We start from the raw sequence: 14,646 nt of genomic DNA on the forward strand, positions 1-14,646 counted from the left end.
GAATTAAAGTACCACTCGTTTTTTGTCTGTTTTTGGATAAAATGTAATAAAACAAGAAAACCAATTATAAAAAAGATATTAGGGGAATAAATTCAACAAATTTACAAATGAAGCAGGGTTTTTCACAACTTTTGATTTTAATTTATTTGAACTTAATTGGAAATGTAACCCATTCAGGTCAGTTTACACTACAAAACTAATGGGCTGGTCCTAGGGCTGGCTGCTGAAGGCTGGTCCTGTGTCTTCGTTTTGGAACTAGCTGATGCTCAATCTCATTCTCTTCTTCAGAGTCACTGTCAGATTCTGAAATTTCAGAAATGTGATCCTCACTGTGAGCTCATCACTGCTTTATGCAAATGATGTGGTCCTGATGACATCATCGGCCTGTGACCTTCAGCTCTCACTGGATCGGTTCACAGCCGAGTGTGAAGCAGTTGGGATGAGGATCAGTACCTCTAAATCTGAGGCCATGGTTCTCAGTAGGAAACCTATGGATTGTCTACTCCAGATAGGGAATGAGTCCTAACCCCAAGTGAAGGAGTTCAAGTACCTTGGAGTCTTGTTTGCGAGGGAGGGGACAATGGAGCCTCAGTTTGGCCGGAGAATCAGAGCAGTGGGGATGGTATTGCACTTGCTTTATCGCAACGTTGTGACATAAAGAGAGCTGAGTTGGAAGGCAAAGATCTCGATCTACAGATCGATCTTGGTTCGTACTCTCACCTATGGTCATGAATGCTTGGTCATGATCCAAAGATCTAGACCGCAGGTACAAGTGGCCAAAATGGGTTTTCTCAGCATGGTGTCTGGCATCTCCCTGAGAGATAGGGTGAGCAGCTCAGTCATCCTGAGAGTTTTGGAGTAGAGACGCTACTCCTATGTGTAAAAAGGAGCCAGTTGAGGTGGTTCGGGCATCTGGTAAGGATGCCCCCAGGGCGCCTCCCTAGGGAGGTGTTCCCGTCACACCCAGCTGGAAGGAGGCCTCGGAGAAGACCCAGGACTAGGTGGAGAGATTATATCTCCACCCTGACCTGGGAACACCTCTGGATCCCCCAGTCTGAGCTGGTTACTGTGGCCCGGGAAGGAGAAGTTTGGGGTCCCCTGCTCAAGCTGCTGGCCCCGAGACCCGACCCCTAATAAGCAGTTTATGATGAGTAATGATCATGAGAGAGTGAGTGATCCTCACATTCTGAACCCTCTAACTCTACATCATCTTTAAAAGCTTCTCTCTCTTCCAAAACCTACAATTTCTACACTTGTATTAGCCCTGGGTCCAGTAGACCCGAACATCCTGAATGTAATATAAATGTGTAGGGGGGATGTACAGCGTGTGTTGACCACATTTTTTTTCTGATATATGTTCTTCCCAGTAAATGAGCCAAGGCCAATGAGTCTCAGTTTGAAATCATAATAAATGGTATCAGTTTTCTTTTGATAAAAATGAAAATGGGTCCCACAGACCCGAACACCACACAAGGGTTAAACCCTATTGAGAACCTGTGGGCCCTGCTTAAACGGGATATTTACAGTGAAGGAAATCAGTACACCTCTCGGAACAGTGTCTGGGAGGCTGTGGTTGCTGCTGCACAAAAAGTTGATCGTCAACAGATCAAGAAACTGACAGACTCCATGAATGGAATTTGTAAATTGAGTTGTTTTATTATTCTCACGTTAACAGATGAAAATAAACAAGTGAGATGGGAAAATGTTAGTTTTTTTATTTAGTTGCATAATAATTCTGCATACTAATAGTTGCCTAATAATAGCAACACATATATATATTCTCGTAAGAAAGACAAAACCTCACTTCTACTTTCGTAAACATTCAGGTTTAGGTTCATTAACATTTCGGATTGACCGAGAGCACTGTAGTTGTTCAATAATAAAATGAATCCTCAAAAATACAACTTGCCTAATAATTGTGCACACAGTGTATGGTAATATTCTTCCTCCCTCTCTGTCTTCCTACTGCGCTTGGTGCCGCAAAATATTTAGGAAATAAATAATTGTATTTTAAATTAAATTAAATTTCTAATAAATATTGGCATCAGTAGTTTAAATATATATTTTACAATGATGAGAGCACTAATACAACTGTATTACTCATGTTTCTCGCCAAAAACTCAATTTCCCATTCCTGTACGTTACACTTGAACGGATCATGATAACCTAATAGTCGTTTTACTGAGCCATCCTGAACCCATCATCACGCAGCACGTCTGAAAACTTTGTTTACTTTTTAAGCTAACTAGCTTGTATGCTGCCGATTACAACACGGATTTCACAATTGGATTACTATTTTTAACTGACGGGACAACAAGCTACACAGTCTGTGTGTGTCAGGGATGGAAATTAACTTTTTTGCCTACCAGCCACTGTGGCAGGTAGATTTAAAAATCTACCAGCCACTCATCTTTTTTACCAGCCACTTTTTATACGCAATATCTTTTTTAATATATGCGTTAATGTTAAACAATACAATAGTAAGAATAGCTAATGAAAGTGTTTTTCATACAAATGTTTTCCATCAGAAGTCATTTGTACTGTAAGTAGGTGCTACCAAGGAACTGAGTTGCAAATTAAATGGTACACTCTTACTATATATGATACACAATACACGCCATCTTTATTTCAAAACATTGTATAATTGAACTCCATATATACTCTGGGTTCAATGCAACTTTTTTTCCCAACTGGCCCGCTTGGCCAATAGATCCGAGTTTTACTGGCCCCTTGTATATTTTCACTGGCCCTGCAGACACCTTTTTTTCATCATTTAGTCAATAATTATAATACAGTATTGAAGTTACCTTTAGATTTCTTTTTTCTTTTTAGTTAATGATATGAAATGTTGATATTGTTTATCACTTTCTCCATATGCATTAGGGATGTGAATGTGTCGACACATTGACCGGTTTTCCACTTGCGCTCAAGTCGAATTTAAAAATAGAAATCTGAAAATCAGGGAGTTATGCCGTTTTATTAATGGGAGATGTCACCGTGTCACGTCTGGTCGTGAGCGCGCTGCAGGAGCGTCACTTCTGCAAGGTGCGTGCATGAAGTAATCAGCTACACATAAGAGTCCGGTGTGGGACCATTTTTTCACTGTTGATAAAAAACAGTGCAGTGCAAAAGATGCAGCATAATGTTAAACGCTCGTCTGAGACTATGACGTTAAATCATCTAGAAACACACGATGCCTTCGTCCGAGCAAAGCAGCGTTTCACCGTGAGATCACTAGTGAGTGCGCGAGCCACCGCACGGGGAAGAACTCTGTGGTTTGCGGCTCAAATAATAACCGGGGATATTCTCCCCGTTAGCGATATCGATGGGAAAGGCTTCCCTGTTTGTATGCGATCTGATTGTATGTCTCGAGCCTTAAATACAAAGCCATGTCGGCAAACTGACTGCGCGACTCAAGGGACTGTATGTGAGCCGAATCCCTCCGTTAGTTTCTGTTTCAGCCGACACAATTAAAATCACTTCTAAGCACGGACAGCGTTTAAATAAAGCATCTCATTTGTATTACCATTAGGGCTTTGATGCAAATACTGTAACAACGGCGGCAGCTCTGCTGCTTAAAGGAAAAGCGCAGTTTTCACTTTATTTTTAGCACCTCAACCTCTGCTGTGGGAAGAAAAAAAGGGGGCAAAGTAAGTCGATTGATTTGTCGACTTATGCCTCCACACGTTAACTCGCAGATAGTATTTCCTAGCGGAGCGGATCGCGCCGTAGTTCAGTTCGACTAGAAAGGCAAAAAGAAACTGTTGAACTGTGTAGCGCCCTGTCATCATGTTCATGACGAATGTATTAAATATGCAAATTAGATCGGACCTGACTGGAAAGTATTACCCGACACAGTGGCGGGTGAAGTGACACAATTTACACGCCAGCACGCAAATCTACCCGCATTTGGCGTGTGGCGGGTGTTAATTTCCATCCCTGGTGTGTGTGCGTTTACCGCTGGTACTTTGAGTGGATGATGAAGACGGCCCGTCTGTGGTGCGGCGGCAGCAGCAGGAGGAGGAGTCTTTTCAATCCGGAGACAGTCGAAGGTACTGCATTTGGCCTTTATTTGATGCACAATGCTGATGTGCTTGGCCATTGAGGTTGTGTTCCCCCCTTTACAAGAAATGATTTTGATACATAAGTTGCATTTCGCTTCTGCTTTATCTTCGAGCTTGGTAAAATAAAGCCAAACCATAGACCTTTTCGCCCGTTCAGCCATCCTCGCGAGCGAAGTTAACTTAACCAGACTTCACTTGTTTTACTTTTAATACCTGTTTGCATATCATTCATAAACGTTGGCGGACATGCAGCAGTGAGTGGTTTGATTTGATTTAAATGCCGTGACGCGACTCGAGGGACACACAATTGCGTTACAGGACCTACGGGAGAAAAAAAACAACGAGACTCGATAGTGGTATCGATAAGCCCAAACGTTATTGATTTTCGGGTTTTGAAAAAAGTGGAACCGGGTCCTTGATAGAACCGGGTTTCGATCCCCATCCCTATATATAACGTGTATGTCTGAGTAGTAATATTTGTTGACAACATATTGCAGTTTAAGCTAGTTGTGCAAAAAAAACCATAAAAAATATAGGGGAGAACGGGGGAATCTGAGGCATCGGGTAATGTGAGCCACCCCCTGTATCTAGGCAACGGAAAACATTTTTGGTCATGTGAGATATATGTTTTCAAGCCCCTCTCATTTCCCCATGGCCCTGAAAGAGAGGACCTCATGGTGCTGTGGTAAGCATGTTTTTTTTCACCAAAATAGGTATTTTGCATGTAAAAGTAAATTTTCTTGCTGTCAACTTAATCAACTGTTGTGCCAAAGCAAATGTGTTCACGTAGAAAAACTTCTATCATACTTGTTGATGAACTACCAACATATAAAAACCTTGTGATGATATTAGCTAAAGATTAGCCTGAAATGCTAAGAGAGGTCGTTTTTTCTCAAATTGTGGTGGTGGGGGAAAGTGAGCCAAATGCTGTGGGGGAAAGTGAGGCACTGTCTCACTTTCCCCACCCATGAGGCACAAGTTAAGTTTAGTCTTAAACATATTTTAATGTAATATTACATAACGTGTTTTATTTTAATGTCATACACATTGTAGAAAAGCCATCATGCCAAGGAAATACACCAGGAAGACGACCTGGGGCAACCACACGGAAAGAGCACCTTCTCATCTTTCCCTGTAACCTTCAGGGCTGGAATGTAGAGTAGGCCTAGTTGTAGAGCTGATGTTATAATCCAGTTGGGTCTTCTCCTGTGTTCTGAGTCCCAGGCTGTTCTCGCTGGTTCTGATTTTCCTATGCTTTGACCCCAGACACAAGCTGGCTCTAAGGGTCCTGTGTTCTGACCCCCAGACTGTGTTCTTATCTAACTGGTTCTATCTTTCATTTGAATCTTATTAAAACCTTTTCTTTCTTTCAAAGGTTTTTTTATTAAATGTTAATAATAACAAAATTGTAGCACATCGAGTACACATTTTTTCCCCTTTTTCTCCCGAACATACCCCACCCACATCCCACCCTCACACCCAACAACACAAAACACACACCACAAGAAACAAAAACAAACAATCAATATGAAAAAAAACACACAAAGAAATAAAATTGAATCAAATAAAAAGGGGGGGGGGGGGGGAGGTAGCTACTCTTCAATTAATGTGGTCGGTTTCTTAAAATAGTCTAGGAAAGGGCGCCATATTTTATGAAATTTAGTCTCAGATCCCTGGGTAGTGCAACAAATTTTTTCCAGATTCATACATGACATAATGTCTCTAATCCAATGTGAGTGGGAAGGAGGAGCAGGATCTTTCCACTTGAGTAGGATAGTCCTGCGAGCAAGTAGTGAGGTGAAGGCCAGTACTCTCAGCTTCACTTTGGGTAAGCCCGAATTTGGTGCAATGCCAAAAATTGCAGTGAAAGGGTTCGGCTTAATTTGATGCTGAAGTACTTCAGAAATCGTTTGAAAAACTGATGTCCAGAACTCAGTCAATGTGGGACACAACCAGTACATGTGAAAGAGTGATGCCGGTGCGCTCTTACAGCTATCACAGGTCGGGTCTACATCGGGGAACATACGAGCTAATTTGGTTTTAGATATGTGGATACGATGTACTACTTTAAATTGCACAAGAGCATGTCGGGCGCACATGGAGGTAGAGTGTATCCGATCCAGGACTGAATCCCACATGTGATCTGTGAAGGCAGAACCTAGGTCCTGCTCCCACAGGGTTCTTATAGCTGCTAATGAGGGGCTATGCAACTTCGAAATAAGGTTGAAAAACACAGAAATTGAGCCTTTTAATGTGGGGTTTACAGAAAGAAACAAATCAACATGATTGGCTGGCGGTTTATAAGGGAATTGGGGAATTAACTTCTGCGTAAAATGCCTGATTTGCAGAAATCGGAAAAAATTTGTCTTTTCGATACCAAAATGCTTTGCCAATTGGGAAAAACTAGCAAATAAATCATTAATAAATAAATCACCGATGCATTTTAAGCCTTTTTTATGCCAGATCTTGAATGCACCATCCACCGTCGAGGGAATAAATAAATGATTAGCTGCAATTGGGCTGAAAAGTGAAAAATTCTGCATTCCAAAATTCTTCCTAAATTGTGTCCAGATTCGAAGGGAGTGCTTAATCACGGGATTACTGTTGGGAATAGCCGAAGAGAGTGAAAGTGCGGCGCTTAAGAGGGCAGATAGAGACAATGGGCTAACAGCGCTGGACTCCATTGTTACCCATACTGGGGCTGAGTCGTCAAGGTGAAAATGCACCCAATACACTAAAGAACGGATATTAGCAGCCCAGTAATAGTATTGGAAATTAGGAAGGGCCATTCCGCCTGTTTGTTTTGGTCTTTGAAGAAATGCTTTCCTTAACCGAGGGTGTTTACCATTCCAAATATAATTTATCATTAAAGAGTCAAGGGCCTGAAAAAAGGATTTGGGGAGAAAGATGGGGAGACATTGGAATAGATATAGGAACTTTGGGAGTAATGTCATTTTAATTGAATTTATTCTGCCTATGAGAGAGAAAGCCAGAGGAGACCACTTCGATAATATTTGCTTCGCCTGATCCAATAATTTGAGGAAGTTCGATTTAAATAGGTTTTTAAAATTTCTGGTGAAACATACCCCAAGGTAACTCAGATGGTCCGTCACCACTTTGAGTGGGAGAGCTGTGTAATCAAGTTTAAGAGCTTCTTTATTAATCGGAAAGAGTTCGCTCTTGCTCAAGTTAAGTTTATAGCCAGAAAACTGACTAAAGACCTCCAACACAGAAAGTGCCTCCGGTAAAGAGGTGGCTGGCTTGGCGACAAACAAAAGTAAGTCATCGGCGTATAATGATACCTTATGTTCAATTCCTCCTCTCCATATCCCCTGAATCTGTTTGTTACCTCTGATGGCAATCGCAAGTGGTTCGATTGCAATAGCAAAAAGGAGTGGGCTCAAAGGACAACCCTTAAGGTCTGACATCAATGAATTATCAACTAAAAAATAATCAATTCGGGTGTAAGTGTGGTGGACATGTGAAAAGAATGAATATTCTCTTCCTGTGGGGTATAAACACCTGTATGGATCAGAGAGGCTATAATCAGCAAGAAATTATTTGATATAACCTGCAGATCTGCTAAGAGTGGCAGGTTTGGGGGAAGAGCGATCTAAGACTGGATCTAGATAACAATTAAAATCCCCACCAAGAATAAGAGAATGGGAATTTAGATCGGGGAGTTGAGAAAAAAATCTCTGAAAGAATTCTACATCGTCGACGTTAGGCGCGTAGACGTTGGCCAAGATGACTGACTTATTGTAAAGTTTCCCTGAAACAATAATAAAACGTCCATTTTTGTCTGATATAATGTTTGAGGACTCAAAAGGAATATTACTATCAATAAGGATAGCTGTGCCCCTGGCCTTAGCCCTGAAATTAGAATGAAAAAATTGTCCACGCCAGCATTTACTTAGTCGCCCATGGTCAGAGTCATGCAAGTGGGTTTCTTGAAGGAAAACTATTCCAGCCCTGAGCCGTTTTAGGTGGGTTAAGACCTTACCCCTTTTCACTTGGTGATTAAGCCCCTTGACATTCCAACTAATTAAATTAAGATTTCCCTTCATCTAGCTCAGTTATAGTGAGAGTAAAAAGAGTTGCTCCGATAACAAAAAGAGTAGCAAAATACAGAGGAAAAAAAACAACAACACACAAAAAAAAGGAAAACAGATAACTGAAAACACAGCAGGTGCTAACCCATCAGCTGACCCCCCAGTTGACACCACCCCATCCCACCCAGAACCCACCCCATATATTGCTCTCAACAGCAAACCCCGAGAGACCCTTACTAGTCTCACAACAAACATTCCAAGCCTTAACTTTCTAGCCTATGCTAGCTTCCCACATAAGTCTTGTACAATTCAGCTAGTAACACTATGAACAATCCAGCAAACTGTCAAAATGACAACACACTAAACAAACATACCGTGCTCAACCAACAAATTTGAAATACCAAAAAAACAAAACAAGGCGTGAGTTAGACAATCTGTCCAAATGGCAAAAAAATAAAAAATAAAGAACAGACACGCTTATCTAGCCGTTTTAAATTAGAGATACGAATAAAAAAAAAAGCGAGTGAGCTAGACAATACGTCAAAATGACAAGCAACAAAAATGTCACGTTCACCCAGCTAATTTACTCATTGAAAAAAAATAAAAATAAATTGCGTATAGTACCATCAGTCTAAGAGTTTGGCTGGGGATATGAAAAGAGCATTTGTCCACATTGTATACTCACAGCAGGCAATCGTATTTACTACGGACTCACACCCAGTGTAGATAAGTAGTTAGATGCTTCAGAGACGGACTGCAGCCACTTTCTCTCGCCGCTCTGGAGAGTAATGCGAAGCCTCGCTGGGAAGAGGAGAGAGGGACGGAGTCCGCGCTGATAAAGCACAGCCATGACCCGCTTGTATTCAGCCCGCTGCTTCACGACCTCCGCGCTGTAGTCCTCGTAGAACCGGAGCTTGTGGCCGTGGTACTCCAGCTCGCCCTGCTTACGTGCCTCCTTCTTGATCAGGTCTTTAGTCTGGTATCGGTGAAAACGGATAACGACTGATCGCGGCCTCTCATGCGGGCCCGGTTTGGGTGCCAGAGTGCGGTGAGCTCTGTCCAGCTCTGGGGGAGAAGGGAGAACTTGATCACCAAACACCTCGACGAGGAGCCCGGAGAAAAAGGCGGTGGGGCGCGCACCCTCAAGTGACTCTGGTAGGCCCACGATACGTACATTCTGTCTCCTGCTCCTCCCTTCCAAATCCGATAGTTTAGTTTTCAACATCTTGTTATCTTCTTGCAGTGAGGAGCACGTAGCCTCAAGTTGCTCCAGGCGTCCGCAAACAGTTTCTGCATTCTCCTCGAGATCGGTTATACGTTTCCCCTGGCTTGAGACCACGGCCTGGATGCTGTCCAGCTTAGCGTCCATGCTGGCGAAAGATGATTTAAACTCGGCGTCTATCGCTGCTCTATGCTTTTCAAGCAGACCCGCAATGGAAGCCACTGAGCTAACACCAACGTCCATGCTAACCACGCTGTCCGAGGACATATCTGACTCTGCCGGATCTCTTCTTGCGTTTTTCTTGCTTCTAGGCATTTCTCCAAAACATTATCAGTGTTACCGGCAACACAAGCACAAAAAAAATCGACGAGAATAGGGTTTAATCAGTTAGGTCTGAAATATCTTGTGGGAGCTATCGAGCGATCGTGCCTACCCCATGCTCTGTAACCCGGAAGTCCCCTTATTAAAACCTTTTGAATTATAATGTGTTGTATTTGATTTTGTTCAGAGTTCCTTTCAAGTGGGGCGACTGTGGCTCAGTTGGTAGAGCGGGTCGGCCGATGATCAAAGGGTTGGAGGTTCGATCCCCGCCCTGCCACCTGTGTCATGGTTGTTGTGTCCTTGGGCAAGACACTTCACCCACCTTGCCTCGTGTGAATGTCGATAGTTAGCCTGCTATCGGTGTATGAATTTGTGTGTGAATGGTAACGTGTAAATGGGAACAGGTCTCCCTTGCAAAAGAGTCTTCGGACCTATATAAATAAAGGTTAAAAAAAAAAAAGTGTTTAGAAAATTTGCTTTGCTTAATTGACCAAACCCCAAGAAATCATTATTTTACGAGTCCAACATTAGTTCTGGAATGTGTGGCTAGCTTTCAGGATTCTAACTGTTACAATATGTGTTGTTATGGTAGTTTCAGAGTGGAAAAAGTAAGTGGATCAGTTTACCCCCTTGATTTTTCTGGTCTGTCTCAGTTTACCCCAAAGCTGGGGTAAAGTGAGCCACATGACAACTTTTTTTAAAACAATCATATTTTCACTGCACTTTGTCTTGAAAAAATTCTGCTAATGCCCATTTCTAGGAAACATCCTGAATTAATGGGAAATGTGTACATTTGAGTGATAAATCATTTTAGCTCGCTTAGAGGGGAGCAAATTTAAAAAGTGGCTCAGATTACCCCGTTCTCCCCTTTATAAAAAAAAAATATTTGGAATACTGAATTGAGCTTCGAATACAAACTTAACAAACAAGTTTTTGGATATTCTAATTATTCGGGCCGGCCCTAATGCATTCCTGTATATTTCTTGCTCTTTTAAATAAGAATTGCTTAATCCTTCCTAGCCTTACACATAACATCACCACAAACAAAGAAATGTAGAATAATTATGATATCGTATCAGACGGTATCGGTATCGGCCAATATCCAAAACCCAGATATCGGAATCGGATCGGAACTAAAAATTGTAGATCGGTGCATCCCTACTGATAGCATCCATGCCACCCCGCATTGAGGCAGGAATTCATGCAAAAGGGGCCCAAACCAAGTACTTAGTACATATGCATGATTATACTTTCTAGAGGGTCGACATTTCTGTATTTAAAAACCTTTTTTTATTGATTTTATGTAATATTCAAATTTTTCTGAGATTTTGAATTTGGGGTTTTTATAAGTTGTAAGCCATAATAATCACAATTATAACAAATAAAGGCTTCACATATCTCACTTTGCATGTAATGAGCCTGTATAATATATTATTTTCACCTTTTAAAGTTGAATTACTGAAATAAATGAACTTTTGCACGATATTCAAATTTTTTGAGTTTCACCTGTATACAGTATCTCACAAAAGTGAGTACACCCCTCACATTTCTTCAAATATTTCATTATATCTTTCCATGGGACAACACTGAAGAAATTACACTTTGATACAATGTAAAGTAGTCAGTGTACAGCTTTTATAACAGTGTGAATTTACTCTCCCCTCAAAATAACTCGACACACAGCCATTAATGTCTAAACTGCAGGCAACAAAAGTGAGTACACCCCTAAGTGAAAATGTCCAAATTGGGCCCAAAGTGTCAATATTTTGTGGGGCCACTATTATTTTCCAGCACTGCCTTAACCCTATTGGGCTTGGAGTTCACCAGAGTGTCACAGGTTGCCACTGGAATCCTCTTCCACCCATTCCTGACAGCATCACAGAGCTGGTGGACATAAGAGACCTTGCGCTCCTCCACCTCCCATTTGAGGATGGCCCACATATGCTCAATAGGGTTTAGGTCTGGAGACATGCTTGGCCAGTCCATCACCTTTACCCTCAGCTTCTGTAGCAAGGCAGTGTTCCTCTTGTAGGTGTGTTTGGGGTCGTTATCATGTTGCAATACTGCCCTGCGGCCCAGTTTACGAAGGTTGAGTGCACTTGCTCAGGGTCATATCCAGAGGTTGGCTTTGGAAAATAGACCTATGAATACTGCCAGCATTGCTGCAGGTCTTGAAGGGGTGGGGGGGTCAACCTATCAGTGCTCAGACCATACGCCGCACTCTGCATCATACTGGTCTGCATGGCTGTCGTCCCAGAAGGAAGCCTCTTCTAAAGATGATGCCAAAGAAAGCCCGCAAACAGTTTGCTGAAGAAAAGCAGACTACAGACCAAGATAAACTTATTTGGTTCAGATGGTGTCAAGTGTATGGGGCGGCAACCAGGTGAGGAGTACAAAGAAAAGTGTCTCTTGCCTATAGTCAAGCATGGTGGTTGGAGTGTCATGGTCTGGGGCTAAATGAGTGCTGCCAGCACTGGGGAACTACAGTTCACTGAATGCCAACATGTACTGTGCCATACTGAAGCAGAGCATGACCCCATCCCTTCGTAAACCGGGCCGCAGGGCAGTATTGCAACATGATAACGACCCCAAACACACCTCCAAACGACCACTGCCTTGCTAAAAAAAAGCTGCGGGTAAAGGTCATGGACAGTATGTCTCAAGACCTAAACCCTATTGAGCATCTTTGGGGCATCCTCAAACGGAAGGTGGAGGAGCGTAAGGTCTCTAATATCCACCAGCTCCTTGATGTTGTCATGAATGAATGGAAGAGGATTCCAGTGGCAACCTGTGAAGCTCTGGTGAACTCCATGTCCAAGAGGGTTAAGGCAGTGCTGGAAAATATAGTGGCCACACAAAATATTAACACTTTGGGCCCAATTTGGACAATTTCACTCAGGGGTGTACTCACTTTTGTTGCCAGCACTTTGGACATTAATGGCTGTGTCGAGTTATTTTGAGGGGACAGTACATTTACACTGTTATACAAGCTGTACACTGACTACTTTACATTGTATCAAAGTGTCATTTCTTCAGTGTTATCCCATGAAAAGATATAATGATAATTGTTGGAGGTTCGATCCCCGCCCTGCCACCTGTGTCATGGTTGTTGTGTCCTTGGGCAAGACACTTCACCCACCTTGCCTCGTGTGAATGTCGATAGTTAGCCTGCTATCGGTGTATGAATGTGTGTGTGAATGGTAACGTGGGAAAGGAAAACAGGTCTCCCTTGTAAAAGAGTCTTCGGTCTCAATGGGATTTACCTGTATAAATAAAGGTAAAAAAAAAAAAAATGAAATATTTGAAGAAATGTGAGGGGTGTACTCACTTTTGTGAGATACTGTATATATATTGCAATCTATAGCTACCAGTGTTGCCAACTTAGCGATTTTGTCGCTATATTTAGCGACTTTTCAGCCCCCCTGGCGACTTTTTTTTCAAAACAGCGACAAGCGACAAATCTAGCTTTTTTTCTGGTGTAATTGGTGACTTTTTCGCCGAAGCAAGTATCACTTTTAACGCTTCTCAACGAGCAGCGGGAGCCTCCCGGCCCGTCCCCCGTAACAGAGCGCTGACAGACGGCCCGGTCCTCGCGCAGCAGCCCCTCCCAGCTGCGGTCAGAGCAGGAGATACACCTCTCCGCTCGTGTTCCGTTAGCATCACTATTAGCAGTTAGCAGCTTTTCCCACCTCTTCTACAGTCTACGAGTAGTGCAATTCAAAATGTTATGCAGTGCTTTTTTAAACCATGAGCATGTATATTACTGCTAGACTTAACATTACCACGTTGGTTGTTTATGCGTTTGTCACGTTCATAACACTAGAACCTCATCTATTCAAATATTACTGTATAAAACCCCTGTCTACAAATATGCAAATTAGGCGATGGCGTCATCTACAAATATGCAAATTAGGCGATGACGTCATCTGGCGACTTCTAGCGACTTTTTGGACAGCCAATAGCTACTTTCCTTACTGAAGAGTTGGCAACACTGATAGCTACCTCATTGGCCATTTGCACAGTTGCAAATTTTAATTATGTACATTCTTGGCACATTTTAGTTTTTTAAATAAGTTACGCACTTATTTATCTATTTTTAGTCGTGTTGTCATTGTTGCTAATGTCTGCTCTACCTGCCTACTCTAATTGCCCCCTGGGGATAAATAAAGTTTTCTTGAATCTTGAATTGAAAGCGGCATCAAGAAGCTGTCGAGGCAAAAACAGGATCTCCGTCAGGCTCTGGAGCAGCAGGTCTCCATCCTTCTACAGGAGGAGATCTTCAAACTGCGAGTCCAGAACCAGGGGCTGCAAAATAAACTTTGGGAGCTGCAAGACTAGAGTCTGGAGGTCAAACTGACCCAGAAGCACTAGAACCCGAAGAGCACGGAGGAGCCCAGGATGGCCCGGAGCAAGGTAGAGAGGAACCAACATAACGCAGAGAAGCTGTTGAAGCACCATCGGTTTGAATGGTTGGACGAGAAGGACCAAGAGAAGCTGCAGAGGGCAGCGATTGCATAGAAGAAGAGAAAAATGCTGACCAAACATGAGGAAGGCTGGACTAAAAACCTGGGACCCCTAATGTCCAAACATCCTCTGTGCTTGAACGGTAAACCAGCCATATCATCTTAAGGGTTTCTGCCCATGGCCAGTGTGAAGGTAGCAAACCAAGAGCTTGCACAATCTTTCAAATTGCAGACCAAGTCCAATGTCATTGAAAACCCAGTGACAAAACTGTCTGGTACATGAACTGTAGGGATTTGTTTTTAACTGAATTGTAACAATCTTGCTTCTTTCTTTTTTTTTTGATTGTTGGAATGGTTATGTCAGCTGCCACTAACAATTAGGGGCCGGTGTGTAGAAGCCAAATCTCATGTAAATATTTTGTTTGTTATGCACCGTGTGGCCATTAGGTGGCAGTCTATCCGTTTAACAGTTTTTTGGCAGGTGTTTGACTTGGAAAGGAATTCAATCGAGTTTTGACCGCTGT

The 14,646-nt window shown here is 42.5% G+C and overlaps 1 protein-coding gene across 1 annotated transcript in view; it reads left to right on the top strand.

The window, feature by feature from the left end:
* Positions 1-14,646, top strand: part of galm (galactose mutarotase) — a 142,695-nt gene that overhangs the window by 98,573 nt on the left and 29,476 nt on the right. The window lies entirely within an intron of this gene.

This window comes from Ammodytes marinus (genome assembly GCF_949987685.1).
Source record: "Ammodytes marinus genome assembly, chromosome: 13".
In the NCBI taxonomy this organism is placed as follows: Eukaryota; Metazoa; Chordata; class Actinopteri; order Uranoscopiformes; family Ammodytidae; genus Ammodytes; species Ammodytes marinus.